This window comes from Cervus elaphus, chromosome 5, assembly GCF_910594005.1.
Source record: "Cervus elaphus chromosome 5, mCerEla1.1, whole genome shotgun sequence".
In the NCBI taxonomy this organism is placed as follows: domain Eukaryota; kingdom Metazoa; phylum Chordata; class Mammalia; order Artiodactyla; family Cervidae; genus Cervus; species Cervus elaphus.
Window position 1 is genome coordinate 67070605 of NC_057819.1, and position 16643 is coordinate 67087247.

Genomic DNA, 16643 nt, shown 5'->3' on the forward strand with positions numbered 1-16643 from the left:
CTTGCTGGAGGAGTGGCACGGATCACATGCCTCAGTCTTCTCCAAGTTCTCTTAGACGTCTTTCTGAACAAAGCCCCAGGATAAGTGTTAGAATCTCTCTTGTCTTCCTCTGCAGGACACATTGCCTTATTGTTCTTCCCTCACCTTTTCTTTCTCTTCCTTCCAAACACAGATCCCTACATGTGTCGGTTGCTCTTGCACAATCCCCCCTCCTCCCTGTCAGAGGTCTTTGAGCTCCAACTTTACTTTTCTCTATTATCTCAGCAAATGAAGAAAAATGTCTACCCTCATCTTTAATAAACTTGTTGTTGTTCAGTCACTAAGTCGTGTCTGACTCTTTGTGACCCCAATTTGTGTTTGCACAAATTCATGTCCTTGGAGTCAGTAATGCTATTTAACAGTGTTATCCTCTGCTGTCCTTTTCTCCTTTTTCTTTGATCTTTCAGGTTGGTTTTCCTTTGGTATTGACTTGTGTGATCTCCTTGCAGTCCAAGGGACTCTCAAGAGTCTTCTCTAGCACCACAATTCAAAAGCATCAATTCTTTGGTGCTCAGATTTCTTTATGCACCAACTTGCACATCTGTACATGACTACTGAAAAAATCCATAGTTTTGACTATACAGACCATTTTTGGTAAAGTGGTGTCTCCACTTTTTAATATGCTTTAATAAAGTACTATAGGGCTTCCCAGGTGGTGCAGTGGTAAAGAATCTACCTGTAAATGCAAGAAGACCCAAGAGATGCAGGTTTGATCCCTGGGTCAGGAAATTCCTCTGGAGGAGGAAATGGGAGCCCCTTCCAGCATTCTTGCCTGGAAAATTCCGTGTACAGAGGAGCCTGGTGAGTTACAGTCCCTGGGGCTGTAGAGAGTCAGACACGACTGAGTGGCTGAGCACACACACACACACAATAAAGTACTGTAACTATTATTGCCATTGCAACTCTTTTACTGTTAACTACTGTTGTCCTCATTCTCACCAATGGCATTGATGATGGGAAAATAATTCTAGCTAGTTTTAATTGTGCACTTACTACTAGAAAAACACTTTCTGTGCAGTTCAGAAAAAAACTCAGCGATTCTTTATAGTCCCTTATTACTAAGTGGGGGGCAGAATTATAGTGTGTGTAAATCTGTAGCTTACATAGTAAGTTCCCTACATACGAACCTTCAAGTTGAGAACTTTCAAAGATGAGAATGTGCGATCCATCAGTGTCAGGTGAGAATGAAATTGCAACTTGCCCTTCATCTCCTAATGCTGATTATCCTTCAACTCTACTGTCTGCTACCTTCCCTCCCTCCTCCAGTAAGTAACTCTTCTTGCCTATTCACTTGATGCCAGCCCCTATATGCCAGCTGCTGTACTGTACCATTGTACTTTTCAAGGTACTGTACTATAAGATTAAACATTTATTTTTTGCATGTTTGTTTTTTATGTATTATTTGTGTGATAAGTATTATAAATCTATTGCAGTACAACACTATAAAGCCAATTGTGTTAGTTGGGTTTCTAGGCTAACGTTTTTGGACTTGCAAACAAATGAGACTTACAAACATGTTCTCAGAACAGAACTCATTCATATGTATGGGGCTTCTGTACATTTTATGTTATAAAAATGTCATTTAAATTCATCATTGTTTGAGTTATATGAAAATACCAGCTTTCTTCTAATGTACTAATTAGAGTAAATTTTTAGTCATTGATATTGGCTTTTTCTGGGCAATTTTGACATAAGGGGCTACACAGGATGCCTCATTTCATTGTCTCTGGCAGAAAAAAATGAAATGAAAGCAAGTAAAAAAATCGGAGGGGAATTGAATAAATGCACCTGTATCCAGGGCCAATAGCACATTGAAACCAGGCTTGTACCAGCTTAGGACAATGAACTGTGTGCACCCTTTCCCAGTGCTGATCAGTGACTATATTGAAAATCAGACACAGTGGGATTATTTATGCCATGTTTGTGTGCATGTTCAGTAGCTTCAGTCGTATCTGACTCTGTGACCCTAGGACTGTAGCCTTCCAGGCTCCTCTGTCATGGGATACTTCAGGCAAGAATACTGGAGTGGGTTGCCATGCCAGCCTCCAGAGGATCTTCCTGACCCAGTGATTGAACCCATGTCTCCTGCGGTTCTTGCATTGCAGGTGGGTTCTTTATCACTGAGCCACCAAGAAAGCCCCTTTATGCCACATAAATTAGCAAATGCTACTGTGTTAGTTTTCTGTGGCCATCATGACAGGGTTCTGCAATCAAGGTGTTATCTAGGCTGTGCTCCCTCTGAATGCTCTAGGGGAGAATCAATTTCTTGCCTCGTGCAGCTTCTAGCATCTCTGAGCATTTCTTGTCCTGTGTCCATATCATTCCAATCTGCCTCTGTGGTTACATTACCTTCAACAAACTCCTACTGTCTCATTCTTGTAAGGACACGTATGATTACACTCAGGGCCCATCTGGCTAATCCAGGATAAGCCTCTCCAGATCCTTAACTTATTCATATCGCTTGCCATATAAAGCAATGTTAATTCTTTTGCAATATGAGGTAATATTCACAGGTTCTTCTGGCGATGAAGACAGAGATTTTGGGGACTCATCATTTAACCTATTACTGTTTTGTTTTATTTTGTAGAATGCTGATTTTCCTGAATAACACTGATCCTCTGTTGAATAAAAATATTTAATTGATATGAAGCAGAAAACAATCCTTCAGAGTCAATGGCACCAGGATATTACTCCTGGTGTACTAGTTGAATGTCAATCTTGTCTAAAAATTATATTTATCATTTCAGAAGGTAAGTACAATTGAGTAAATCATTAATGCACGAAAAGAGAAATGTTTCTCACTGTTATTATAATGGATGACACTGTTATTTTTAAAATTGTAAACTGATATCAATGGATATCATAAAAAGGGCTTTATTTAACAATGTCCTTAATTCATGACTGGATTGTTTTTGTAACCACACATCTTGTCTCTATCTTTTAAAAGTAGCCCAAAGATAAGTTTTCATGACCATGTTTTATTCTTTGCTGTAAAATTCATTTTTAGAATGAGGATAAAAGTTCTTATTAACACTTGGAGTAGATACTTCATTAAAGAGATGAAATTCAGAGAATGACACCTAATCACTTAGATAATTTAAAATGATACTAGCAGAATTGTGACAACTAATCAAGATTAATCTTGGCTGCCAAGACAGTTTGGAATTTAAAGTTGTTGAAGATTCTCTGCTTCAAGGATCCCATGTATGTTGTGTTTGATTATGTATACCTGGCCTTACTATGCATATTCTCTCATTGCATTTTAGTAATTCATTAGGATTATTGTAATTTTTCTGTGTCTTAATATGACTTTCAGAAGTGCTGCTTGTTAATTTTTCCTTAATTAAATATCTCACAAGTTAAAAACAAACAAACAAAACAGACATTTGAGACTACAGGATAATATGGAAGAGGAAAATATGGAATCAAAAGAAAATAGAGAAAGAAGACTCATAGTGATTTCAGATATTGAAATTATGACACTAATTTTAAAATTAGTATATTATCTTCAAGGAAATACAAGACAATATTGAGGAAATTGGCAGATAACTTAAGAAGTGTAAAGGACTAGGAAATATGAAAATAGAACCAAATAAAAATTCTAGTATATTGCTGTAACTAAAGTTATAAACTCACTGGATTGGATTAATAGCAGAGCAGACACATTTTATAATGAACTGGAAGATATGTCAGAATAAAATAAACAGAGTCAAACACTAACAGAAAAAAAATATGGAAAATATATAAAAAGGAAGAGACAGAATAGCAAAATATCCCAAAGTGAGAAAGGAGCAAAAATGATGCAGAAATAATATTTAAAGAAATAATAGCTTAGAATTTTCCAAAAGTGATAAATGACATCAAACTACAGATGCATGAAGCCCTCCAAAACATAAGCAGGGTAATTAAAATAATTGTACATTTCTAACATCAAGATAGAATAGCTGGAAACAAGGGAAACAAAAATATTAAAAATAACCAGGAATTGGGGAGTTCAGAGGGATAGGATGCAAATTTCTTCCAAAGAAGCACAATTTAACTGACAGTTGACTGCTCAAAAACAGAAACAATGAAAAGCATAAAGAAATGGAATAACATTTCTGTAATGCAGAAAGCTATAAAGAAAGCTGAGCGTCGAAGAAATGTTGCTTTTGAACTGTGGTGTTTGAGAAAACTCGAGAGTCTCTTGGATTGCAATGGGATCAAACCAGTCAATCCTAAAAGAAATCAGTCGTGAATATTCATTGGAAGGACTGATGCTGAAGCTTAAGCTCCAATACTTTGGCCACCTGATGCGAAGAACTGACTCATTTGAAAAGACCCTGATTCTGGGAAAGATTGAAGGCAGGAGGAGAAGAGACAGTTGGATGGTTTCACTGACTCGATGGATGTGAGTTTGAGCAAGCTCTGGGAGTTGGTAATAGCGAAGCCTGGCGTACTGCAGTCCTTGGGGTTGCAAAGAGTCGGACATGACTGAGCGACTGAACTGAACTGAACTGAATGCAGAAAGAAAATAACTGCCAATCTAGCAATATATATTTGAAGATAAAATAAAGACTTTTTTGGCAAACAAAGCTGAGGAATATTGCTATATTTTGGATCAGAATTAAAGAAAATTCTAAAGAAAGTTATCTGGGAAATAATTAGATATTTTGAATTTATAGGAAGAAATGAAAGACAATGAAAGATAAATATTTGAATAAATCCAAATTAACATTTACTATATAACTATATAATAATAAATAATAACAAATTATAGAATACACTTCCATTGAAGTATAAAAATAAAAATTTGAAAGGTACTGTTTATAATAAGTGTATCATAAATATCAGATATATAAGAATCTGATAGGATATGAGAGTACTTAACTCAGAAAACTAGAAAACATTGTTGAGAAAAACATACATGTATAATCTTAGAAATTTAAAGGTAGTCACCGGAAGAACTAGGAAAGATTAATTGAATTAAATATTCCCTCTGAGGAGTGAGATTGGGGGAGGGAGGATATGATCTGTGGGCTTTTAGTTAAAAGCCTCTTTTAACCATTGGAGTTTCTAAATATATTAATGTATTGCTTTACTAAAAATAAGTATATACTTTTTAAACACAAAACTTAAAATTGAAAGTTCCTGAAACCCCCCTCATTTAACAACCTAACCTCTGAACTGACCGCTTTCCTCAAAATCCTTTTCTACTTATGCTATTTCTGTTTGTCATTACTTATTTTATAACTCATTTACTTACTTTAGTTTTTCTTTGAATTAAAGGTCATTGAAGGCACAGGTTCTTTCTTATCTTCCTTATCTTATACATCGCCTGAGGGCCTGGAGTGGGTTACAGGTGCTATGCACAAGACCTGTTTCTTGATGGCCACTGCTGTATTCCCAGAAGTCAAGGATCTGCAAAAACAAGGATATTTCATGACTACACAAAAATCTTTGTAAATAAGATAATTTGAATCAGGACATTTCTGGACATGAGTCTTAGAGAAAAGATGAATTCAAGAAGTTTTCTGGGGGAAGGAAGGCTATGCTTGTTTGGAAATATTGTTTTTCAGGATCCATAAGCTATAAGAACAGTATATATAATTTTATTAACAAAAAGTAAATTCAGAGCTTCTTCTCTTGGTGACTAACCTCAGTCCTGACCTGTAGCTTGAGGACTTGCAGTTGGAGAGCAGCTTTTCTACTTCTGTTTTCTCTCTCCCTCTTTTTCACTCTCATGCATCCCCCTTGTTGGTCTTCCAGAGTCAAAGATGGAGAGGGGAGGCCTCTAACGTGCTTGGTGCTGGGTCAGCTGGGGCCTCTGCGGCTGCTTCCCAAATGCTGACCCTCTCTTCCTTCTTGATACTTCAGAACTTTATCTTTAATTATTTCCTTTCTATTTGAAGAAGTTCCTTTAGCCAGTATTTAAAGTTTTGTCTACTTATGGCAAATTCTCTTAGTTTGTCTCATTTGAGAATGTCTTTATTTCCGCCTCATTTCTAAAGTAGTTTCACTGGATAGAATTGACAGTTAACAGTTTTTTAGCACTTGAAAAATATAACACTTCCTTCTGCCCTCCATGATTCCCCATGAGAAATCTGCTGCCATCCAAATAGGGTTTTTATTTTATTTTTCATTTGTGTAATCAATCTATAGTTTCTTTTTGGATGCTTTTAGTATTTTTGCTTTGTTTTTAGTTCTCATAGGTTTAATTATGGTATTTTTGGGGGTATGGCTTTCTTTGGGTTTATCCTACTTGTAGTTTTCTCAGCTTCTTGAATCAGTAGGTTTATGTATTTCATTGAATTTGAGAAGTTTTCAGCTGTTATTTATTAGAATACCATTTTAGCTCTATCTTCTTTTACTGGGACTACTATGACACAAATGTTGGGTCTTATGTGATTGTCCCATACATCCCTGAGGTTCAATTTTTTAAAAGGTATATTCTTTCTGTTGTTGAGATTGGCAAATTCTACCAATCTGTCCTCAGGTTCACTGATTCTGTCATCTGTCAATTCCATTCTACTGTTGAGCCAATACTTTGGCCACCTCATGTGAAGAGTTAACTCATTAGAAAAGACCATGATGCTGGGAGGGATTGGGGCAGGAAGAGAAGGAGAAACAGAGGATGAGATGGCTGGATGGTACACCGACTCGATGGACATGGGTTTGGGTTAACTCGATGGATAGGGAGGCCTGGCATGCTGCGATTTATGGAGTTGCAAAGAGTTGGACATGACTGAGTGACTGAACTGAACTGAACTGAACTGAACAGAAGCAGAAGAATTATACAAAAAAGGTCTCAATGATGACCAGATAACCACAGTGGTGTTGTTGCTCACTTTGAGCCAGACATCCTGGTGTGTGAAGACTAGTGGGCCTTAGGAAGTACTACTATGAAGAAAGCTAGTGGAAGTGAAGGAATTTCAGCTGAGCTATTTACCTAAAAGATGTTGCTGCTAAAGTGTTGCACTCAATATGCCAGCAAATTTGGAAAACTCAGCAGTGGCGACAGGACTAGAAAAGATCAGCTTTCATTCCAGTCTCAAGGAAAGGCAAGGCCAAAGGAATGTTCAAACTACTGTACAATTGCATTCATTTCATATTTCAGTAAGGTAATATTCAAAATCTTTCAAGCTAGGCTTCAGCAGTATGTTAACTGAGAACATCCAGATGTACAAGATGGATTTAGAAAAGGCAGAGGAACTAGAGATCAAATTGCCAACATTCACTGGATCGTAGAGAAAGCAAGGGATTTCCAGAAAAAAATTTACTTCTGCTTCACTGACTAAACTAAAGCCTTTGTGTGGATCACAATAAACTGTGTAAAGTTCTTCAGGAGATGTGAATAACAGACCACCCTACCTGTCTTCTGAGAAACCGTATGCAGGTCAAGAAGTAACAGTTAGAGTAGAACCTGGAACAACAGACAGGTTCAAAATTGGCAAAGGAGTATAACAAGGCTACATATTTTCACCTTGCTTATTTAACTTCTATGCATAATACATCATGCAAAATGCCAGACTGAATGAATCATAACCTGGAAACAAGACTGTTGGGAGAAATATCAACAAACTCAAATATATAGATGATAAAACTCTAATGGCAGAAAGTGAAGAGAAACTAAGGAGCCTCTTGATGAGGGTGAAAGAGGAAAGTGAAAATGCTGGCTTAAAGTTCAACATTAAAAAAACTAAGATCACAGCAACTGGTCCCATTCAGTTCACTTCAGTTCAGTTCAGTTCCTCAGTCATGTCTGACTCTCCACGACCCCATGAACGGAGCACACCAGGCCTCCCTGTCCATCACCAACTCTCGGAGTTTACTCAAACCCATGTCCATCGAGTTGGTGATGCCATCCAACCATCTCATCCACTGTCGTCCCCTTCTCCTCCTGCCCCCAATCTTTCCCAGCATCAGGGTCTTTTCCAATGAGTCAGCTCTTCTCATGAGGTGGCCAAAGTATTGGAGTTTCGGCTTCAACATCAGTCCTTCCAATGAGCACCCAGAACTGATCTCCTTTAGGATGGACTGGTTGGATCTCCTTGCACTCCAAGGGACTCTCAAGAGTCTTCTCCAACACCACAGTTCAAAAGCATCAATTCTTTGGCACTCAGCTTTCTTTATAGTCCAACTCTCACATTAATACATGACCACTGGGAAGACCACAGCCTTGAGTAGATAGATCTTTATGGCAAAGTAATGTCTCTACTTTTAATATGCTATCTAGGTTGGTCATAACTTTCCTTCCAAGGAGTAAGCATCTTTTAATTTCATGGCTGCATTCACCATCTGCAGTGATTCTGGAGCCCAGAAAAGTAAAGTCTGTATCCACTGTTTCCCCATCTATTTGCCATGAAGTGATGGGACCGGATGCCATGATCTTAGTTTTCTGAATGTTGAGCTTTAAGCCAAATTTTTCACTCTCCTCTTTCACTTTCATCAAGAGGCTCTTTACTTTTTCTTCACTTTCTGCAATAAGGGTGGTGTCATCTACATATCTGAAGTTACTGATATATCATTTCTCCCGGCAATCTTGATTCCAGCTTCTGCTTCTTCCAGCCCAGTGTTTTTCATGATGTACTCTGCATATAAGTTAAATAAGCAGGGTGACAATATACAGCCTTGATGTACTCCTTTTTCCCTTTGGAACCAGTCTGTTGTTCCATGTCCAGTTCTAACTGTTGCTTCCTGACCTGAATATAGGTTTCTTAAGAGGCAGGTCAGTATGGGTCAAGATGGGTCAAGATGGGTCTGGTATACCCATCTCTTGAAGAATTTTCCACAGATTATTGTGATCCACACAGTCAAAGGCTTTGGCATAGTCAATAAAGCAGAAAGAGATGTTTTTCTGGAACTCTCTTGCTTTTTCAATGATCCAGCAGATATTGGCAATTTGATCTCTGGCTCCTCTGCCTTTTCTAAAACCAGCTTGAACATCTGGAAGTTCACGGTTCATGTATTCCTGAAGCCTGGCTTGGAGAATTTTGAGCAGTGCTTTACTAGCATGTGAGATGAGTGCAATTGTGCGGTAGTTTGAGCATTCTTTGGGATTGCCTTTCTTAGGGATTGGAATGAAAACTGACCTTTTCCAGTCCTGTGGCCACTGCTGAGTTTTCCAAATTTGCTGGCATATTGAGTGCAGCACTTTCACAGCATCATCTTTCAGGATTTGAAATAGCTCAACTGGAATTCCATCACATCCACTAGCTTTGTTTGTAGTGATGCTTTCTAAGGCCCACTTGACTTCACATTCCAGGATATCTGGTTCTAGGTGAGTGAGCACACCATCATGATTATCTGGGTCATGAAGATCTTTTTTGTACAGTTTTCTGTGTATTCTTGTCACCTCTTCTTAATATCTTCTGCTTCTGTTAGGTCCATAATATTTCTGTCCTTTATTTTGCCCATCTTTGCTTGAAATATTCCCTTGGTATCTCTAATTTTCTTGAAGAGATCTCTAGTCTTTTCCATTCTATTGTTACTTAATGACAAATAGAAGAGGAAAAAGTGGAAGCAGGGGCACATTTTCTCTCCTTGAGCTTCAAAATCACTCTGAACGGTACCTGCAGCCATGAAATTAAATGACACTTGCTTCTTGGAAGAAAAGCTATGACAAACCTAGATGGTGCATTAGAAAGTAGAGACATTACTTTGCCCACAAAGATCGAAATAGGCAGTTGTGGTGTTTTGATTAGTCACATTGGGATGTGATAACTAGACCATAAAGATTGAGTGCTAAAGAACAGATGCTTTTAAATTGTGGTATTGGAGAAGACTCTTGAGAGTCCCTCTTATAACAGGCAAATCAAACCAGTCAATTGTAAAGGAAATCAGCCCTGAATATTCATTGTAAGGACTGATGCTAATGCTGAATCTCCAATATTTTGGCCACCTGATGTGAAGAAATGACTCATTGGAAAATATCCCAATGCTGGGAAAGAATGAAGGCAAAAGGATAAGGGGGTGACAGAAGATGAGATGGCTAGATAGCATCACTGACTCAGTGGACATGGATTTGAGCAAACTCTGAGAGACAGTAAGGGACAGCGGAGCCTGGCTTGCTGAAGTCGATGGGGGTTGCAAAGAGTCGGACATGACTTAGGTACTAAAAAGCAACAATATATAAGCAGAAATATAGATATGTTAATACTCTGTGTACTACTCAACTAAATTGGGAATGGATTCTCACGGAAAAGAGAGCCTACGACCTGATTTTTGCTTAAATGGGTCATGATGAAGGTAATGCTTTAATGGAATTGGCTGCTGTATCATGGCTTATGACTTATAGCTTCTTGCTTATTGTAGGGGCAGCAGCACACTGGCAGTCTAGCTCTGTTGTGTAGCGTTTTGGATATCCCCTAGCATTCTATCCATTAGCCCTAACAATGATTCTATAAACTCTCTTGCACTATAACTACTCTTCCTCATTATACTGTTAATAACTAGATTGTCTTCTATTTTTCTGGCTATTGAACTAAAACTTAAACACTCCTCTTCTTGCAGACCTCCACAGTGTTTGTGATTTTTCTGGTCCCACCATTGCTTTACTTTGGAGCATGGGGAAAAGTAGTCATCTTCTCTCTCTCTCGTAGAGAAAGAAGGGACAAGCCAAGCTGCTTCCTTAGAGGTTCGCCATCTATTGAATGATTCTTTTATTTCCTGCTTCCCTAGGCTTTCCTTACAAAGACAAGGGTGATGTTCAGGTGTAGCAGAACCGGTTTAGATATCACTTAATAACTGGAGTGGGTCTCTGGCCCAATTATTTGTAACAGTTTCTACTATAAAGAGTGCTTTACATATTGAAGTCCTCATGTTTGGGGCCTAGCTGCCAATGACAAGGCCATGAAGAAGTTCCACACATCTGTTCCAGAGATTGTTGAAAAAAATACTGATCAGTGTCAGTAGCTTGGGCTCCTTTTTTAGCACTAGAGATGGAGAGAGTGAACTGATTGGAGCTATGTTCAGAAGGTAGAACGACAACAGTGTGTGAGTGTCTGAGGGTGTAAGGGTGTAAGAGAAGACAGCCTCAAAAATACTTTTTAGGTTTCTGTCTTGAATGAACAAATGGCATCACTTTCTAAGATAGTGAACATGGGAGGGATGGTAGTGGGACAAAGACTACAAGTACCATTTTGGCAAGCTTGAGATACTTTGTGGGATGTGCAAGAAGAGACGACAATTGGATAGCCAAGTTGGAAAAAGAAGCTGAATCAGAGCTATAATCTTGGAAGTTGTAGGTATTTCAGCTCTGTGGATGGGGCTGTCTTGAGAAACAAGCAAGAGTGTGAAAGGGGAAGGTGGCTTCTGTCACTGTTGTTTTTATTTGACATAGAGCAAGTTCATTATGTCAGCGTGTTGATGGCGAGCAACTGGAATGAGTGAGAGGTGGAAGGTATAGTGGCCAAATAAGATCTCTGGGAAGGAAGAAGAAATCAGATTTAGAATATGTGAGGAGGAATGGCTTTTGGTTGACTGACAAAGTTTTTTTTTTTTTTTTTTTTAATTAGAGGAAGGAAAAGGAAGGTTGGCTATAGATACAGACTTACTTGCAGCCAAAGTTGTAGGAAGTTGAAGAAGTTCCCATCTTATGGTTGAAAGTCAGTAAGGACCTATGGGCATCATGTCTCTTTGGCAACTATGAAACATCTGTGTCACACTTTTCTGAAGCTGTGACGCATGCACAGTTTATACTTATAGGACTTGTTGAGCAAAAACATCATCAACAGTTCTTTCTAAAGGCAACCTGTGAACTCGGGTTAAACACAAACAAGTTTCTAATACTGAGCACACACACTGGAGTGACTCACAAAGATACAAGTTACTGTTTTCAGAAACTCTTTAAAACAGACTACAGGTGGTTCAGTGGGTAAAGAATCTGCCTGCAATGCACGAGACACAGGATACATGGGTTCAATCCCTGGGTTGGGAAGGCTCCCTGGAGGAGAGCAAGGCAGTCCACTCCAATATTCATGCCTAGAGAATTCCATGGACAGAGGAGCCTGGCAGGCTACAATCCATGGGGTTGCAAAGAGTCAGACATGACTGAAGCAACTGAGAATACACTACTTGGCAGATAAATACGCTAGATGGTTTCTCCCAGGGTTTTTCCCTCTTAGTTTCTTACTTAAGCCAAAATAAAAAGTATTGTATATTTATATTTCACTTCCTTCCAAAGAAGATCTCTGGTGACTCATAGGAATACGTATAACATTATAAAGCATAAGAATACAAAGAACCTACAGTGAAAGAAACAGTCAAGCAGCATGATAAGACAAAGTTATTATAAAACAATAAAAAAGTAAGAAGATCGGCCTTTGCTCTGCTGGGAAAGTAAATCATGCCAACACAGGTAGCAGGTCAATTTGCAATGGTGTGTTCATTGCAGTGGAGTGTTCTTGAGAAATTAGTCAACTTTCGCAAACTAGGCAGTTTACGGTACTAGACATTGCAGTACTCTTGAAAGCAATTCCTCACTCCCCACCTGTCAAGTATTAAATACTCAGAATTACAGGTCTCCAAATAAATGTGACTAATAGAGATGCCCAAACACAACTGTACTTTTTGATCTAAGAACTAATAAGCAAACCCAGACATTCCCAGGACATGATACTTCCCAACACAGTCAACCCAGGCCAAAGGCAGCCATCCAGTGTGGTTACAGTACCCACTACTGGTTTTATTGCTTCACCTACTCTCCTCTCTGCTTGATCTTTTAGAGAGAGGATGTGATCAACAGCCTGCCTTAAAACACCAGGCAAATTGAACCAGCAATATTCTAGAATTGCCCCCCTTCCTTTTTTTAACTAATAAATGGAATGAGTGAGCAATGAACCAGTAAGAAGAAAATGAATTCTAGACTTGTTAATTTCTGAATGAACCCATCATAAAGGGCAGGAGAGGACCAGAAACTGGGCTTGCCTGGGCTGGTATTCAAATAATACTGAGCTGCCTCAGAACCTTCTAGCCCTCTTTGTCCTTCTCTACACCCCTGCTCCATAGCCTCCTGCAGTGAGCTAATCACCAGGTGTTTCCTTTAGCCTGTCCTGGGGAATCCTAGTCACAGCAGTCCTCTTGTTTGAAATGCTTCTCTGCTCCTTTCTAGTCATCTCACTCCTGAACCCTTCTTTAAGAAATGGAGCATTTCCTGCCATGTCAGTAAACGAGAATGTAACAGTAATCAGTGATTGCAGCCTTTCAATGTGAGCCCTAAGGACATTCAGGAAGGAGAAGAATCCCTGCAATCAGCAACCATTAGGCTGCAGCCACTCCCTATGGTGAGCTCTGAGGAACTCAGGGTAAGAAAAATGCAGGATACTGTTCCCAGATAGCTGAGACGCATATGAAAGGAATGGTAATGATTTAAATGAGCCCAGACTCTTTCATCTTCCCATGTAAAGAAAAGCACAAAATTCCTTAATTTAGGATATCTAGTTTTCTTTAATTAACAGTAATATTTTGATGCTCAAACTACCTCACATTTGTTGCAAAATTCCTGTATAACTTGGCCCATCCCTTCCCCTTTTCAGACCAGTTCTCTCAAGGTTACTTGAGACGCTGTCTCTTGGGCTTGAAGTCCTAAGAATTCCCAGTGATTAAACATAACTCAACTTTTAGGTTGTGACTATTTATTATGTTGACACCTTTCACAAATCTACTTTGTTTAGTCTTTTTACTTGTTTCTTAAAGCATTTAGTCAGTTCTTTACAACTTAGTACTTTTTCAGCTATAGCCTTCAACTTTTCTTTAGTTCTTTCATTATATGTCTTTTTCCCAAAGAGTCATAGACTCAACAGGGTTAAATACACATGGCCAGACCATCCTTAGTGCTTTGATCAGGCCCAGCAGACCCAGCACTTATCTATTAACTTAATAAGAAAATGATTGATAATCTTTTCAAAGGAAGTATGCTTTGGAAATGCAGACTGAAATGTGAAGTAATTGTCCTTCTCCCCCTCCCTCCCCCTCCCCTTCTCCTCATTGTTAATATTAATGCCTAATTCTTTTAATGCTAATGATAAGTGTCCCAAATGGTAGCAAATCCATCATCAGTGGTGAAATGCTGCTCCACTGGGTGGCCCTGAACGTGCTGGGAATGAGGATGGCAGCCAGGGCTTTCATGCTGTTATTTTCCAAGTGCATCATCGGTCTTGCCTGTGAGCCTTCTGCCTCTGGGTCCTGCCTCATGGAGAAAAACACTTCCCTCCAGATGATTCATCTCCTTTGGTCAATGTCCCAGTCCTTCTGCTGTGTGTTTCTAACAATTTCTTAGTAGTATCCTTTTTATATCTCAGTCTTAAGCATGAGAAGTTCATTAGTTATTTGTCAGTATTCTCAGAGTGGGTGGCTTTTAAAAAATTTTAATAAGAGGGTATAAAAAGTAGTGAACTTGAGAAAACTCTGGGAGATAATGGAAGAAAGGGAAGGCTGATATACTACAGTCCACAAGGTCACAAAGAGTTGGACACAACTTAGAATTGAACAATAACAACATGAAAGATTGAGCCTTTTTTCAATCAGTATTAGCTCTGATTTAAAATAAAATCTTCTGGCAATTATTATTAGGTGTATCATTTTGTCCTGTTTACAAAATAGATGTTTATGATCCTTAAAATTTAGTTTCAAAGTGTTATATACTATGAAGCTTTTCAACCTTTGTTTTTTATTCCCTCTTTGAGTTTTAGTACATATGAAAGTTTGTATTAGCCCCACCCCCTTCACAATAAACACACACTTCTAAGGAATAATTTAAACAGGAGTCCTCTTTCACTCTGTCTTCAGGGTGTTCTCTTCCCCTGTTTCCAGCTCTCAGCGTCCTAGTCCAACTACAAAGTCACGTTTGGGAAACACCCCAGCCCCATCTGTTAAGTCCCTCTGGGCCATCTCCCTGGAATGTGGTGGGCACGAGACCTCAAGGGGAGGCTAAATTCTTGGGGTGTGTGGGCTCAAAACCTGAGGCGACCTGTCTCACTCTCTGCATGGTTAGCAGATTGCCAGGAGGGACTCTGAGGTTTGGGCAGGCAGTCAGTTCCAGGCCAGTGGGGTTCTAGAATATTGTCACCAGATCACCTCAGTGCTGGAGTTAACTCTGTGGGGGTTCCAGACCTCTCTGAGGTGTCCCTTTCAGGGTCATGAATTCCAGCCCCTGGGTCTGCTGTGAAACCAGTTTGGAATGGTATCAGGTATGCTCCCATCTGCTAGTTTCCATTCCAGTCACTTTCTGTTTTCACACTTCAGATTTCTATACTCAAGCATGCAAAATGCTCAAAACACAATGACCCTTTCTCTGTAGTAAAGCCAGAGTACTTAGAAACACAGGACCAGTTTCTTAGAAACTCTCTAGTAGGTGAGATGAGAAGCTTTCATCACATCTTGGTGAGTCATTTTTTCCCAATGAATGGAAGAACAGATTTTCTGAGGAAGCAAATCAACAACATTATGCTGTTTTGAAGTCCTGATTCCCACAGAAAAGATATGGAATTGAATATCATTCTGATTTTATTATAATAGCACATCATAAGCTTAGATATGATTGTTGAAATCATATCATAGCCTTCTTTTTTTCTCTAGGCACAACTCTTTCACCCTTTTTTAAAAAATTAGATATTCTACAAACCTGGTCATCTTTATTATTTTTCTTGTGTCTGCCTCCAAACCCTCATATCTTTCTTTAAAATTAGACCCACTGTTCAGTGCTCTGTGAAGGCTCTATTTGGTTGCAAGGTCACATCAGGGTTTTAAATACCATTTTAGTAACCACTTATACTTGGCAGAAATTTAGTTTAATAATTTTATAAAGGTACTTTTCTGCTAAGTCATGATCAGCTTTACTTCATGGCACCTAGATATCCAGCCCTGCTTGAAGGCACCAGCATTTGAGATTCCTTTATTCCTTTCCTGTAATAAGTACTCCCCAGGATACACTTGCCTGAGCATGTTTGGGAACAAGATGATGAAAGGATGCTTCACAGGCTCATCCTAATCACTCATTCTTAATCAACTCACCCTTTCTACATCATCCCAGAGTGACTGCCAAGGCATTTTGCAAGCTCTCTGTCCCCTAGCTCTTCACATGTCACACTATTGCTTTCAGTGACTCTGCACTTCCAGCTCTGACACAGCTCCCAGGATTGCTGGGTGTGGATCCTTTTGCTTTTTTTTGAGTGGCAAGGGCTTTTGTTCTTTGGACAGCAGCTTTGAGCTATAGGCTGAGATGGAGGTGGTGGACTAGCTCACAACTCAGGGCTAACCACCTCTAAGGGCTCCACCCCTATGCTGCTGCCTTGGCTCTCAGTTCAATGGTTTTTTAGTCTCTGTTTGGGGATACTACTTGTTTTAGTTGTTGTGCATGTTTGGCTGTAAGTTACCTTAACTCTACCTTAATGATGGCTTAGCTGAATAGGACTTTGTTTACCTCTCATAACAAGCAGTCTGAAGGCAGTTTTTGGTTGGTAGTGTTGGTTCAACAGCTTGTCAGCATCACCAAGGACAAAGATTTGCCTTCCTTACTTTTGCTGCCCTTAAGTCACACATTATCATTCTCCTGGTGCCAAAATGGTATCTACTGCTCCAGATGGAATATCAGTGATGGGTGTGCAAAAGGTGGAAGAAGAGCTGAA